Source organism: Fragaria vesca, linkage group LG1, assembly GCF_000184155.1.
Source record: "Fragaria vesca subsp. vesca linkage group LG1, FraVesHawaii_1.0, whole genome shotgun sequence".
In the NCBI taxonomy this organism is placed as follows: Eukaryota; Viridiplantae; Streptophyta; class Magnoliopsida; order Rosales; family Rosaceae; genus Fragaria; species Fragaria vesca.
The window spans coordinates 7,505,008-7,506,006 of NC_020491.1; positions in this window are offsets into that span (position 1 = coordinate 7,505,008).

The following is a 999-nucleotide window of genomic DNA, read 5'->3' on the forward strand; positions in this document are numbered from 1 at the left end:
GAACCGGTCAGATTCTCGACCGAAAGGAGCAGGTGCTTAGGAACAAGACAATCCCGCTTGTCAAGGTGCTGTGGAGAAGTCATCAAGTAGAAGAAGCTACTTGGGAATCAGAGGAGCAAATGAAGCAGCAGTATCCGTATCTCTTCGGATGACATGTATGTTAATTTCGAGGACGAAATTTTTATAAGGAGGGGAGAATTGTCACATCCCGACCCTTATATTTTTACCTTATTTACTAGCCTGATTATAATAAGAATTTTACCGTCTCCGTCATTGAGTAAATAGTTTAATTGGTCCCTAGAGGGGTTTCGGGGACGATTATGTGCGGAGGATTATTCGTATGAGGAAAATACGACGACATTAAAAATGGTAAATTTTAGCTAGTAAAAGGTAATTTTTATTCGGGTATTATTTTTTCGGGGTGTTTTTATTTTTGGAAGATTGGGTTAAGTGTTGTGGACCGGTTTGGGGTGAGGCCCAAAACCCTTTTTCTCTTCTCCCTCTCTCCCGATTCTCTCTCCTCCCACCCGATTTTCTCCTCTCTCCACCCGGAAATTTCACCACCGCCGTCCGCCGCCGTCCGGCCACCACCGACCGCCAGACTGGTCCCGTTCGGACCCTTGCCTCTTCCTCTCTCATCTTGGACCGGTGCACGCGCCCGGAACGCCGCCGTGAAGGAGCGGTCAACCCCGAAAGGTTCGACTGTCGGAAAGGGTCCTTCGCCGGAGCTCCGTCTTCCGGCCACCATAGGTCGTGATTTTTGGCTCAACTTGTAGCCCTCATCTAGGTGAGTAATCCCTCAAAAGGTTTCGGCTAAATTCGATTTCGTTAGGGAGGTTTGTTTAATTGAAAGTTTTAGGGATTTATGGTTGTTTGTGTTCGATCGACATGGTTAGGCTTAGAATTGGAGTTTGTGGTAGTTAGGAATGTTGTAGAGGAGGTTGAGAGGAAGATGCTGCCAATTTTTGGTGAGCATAGGAGGTCGCCGGAAAACGGCTG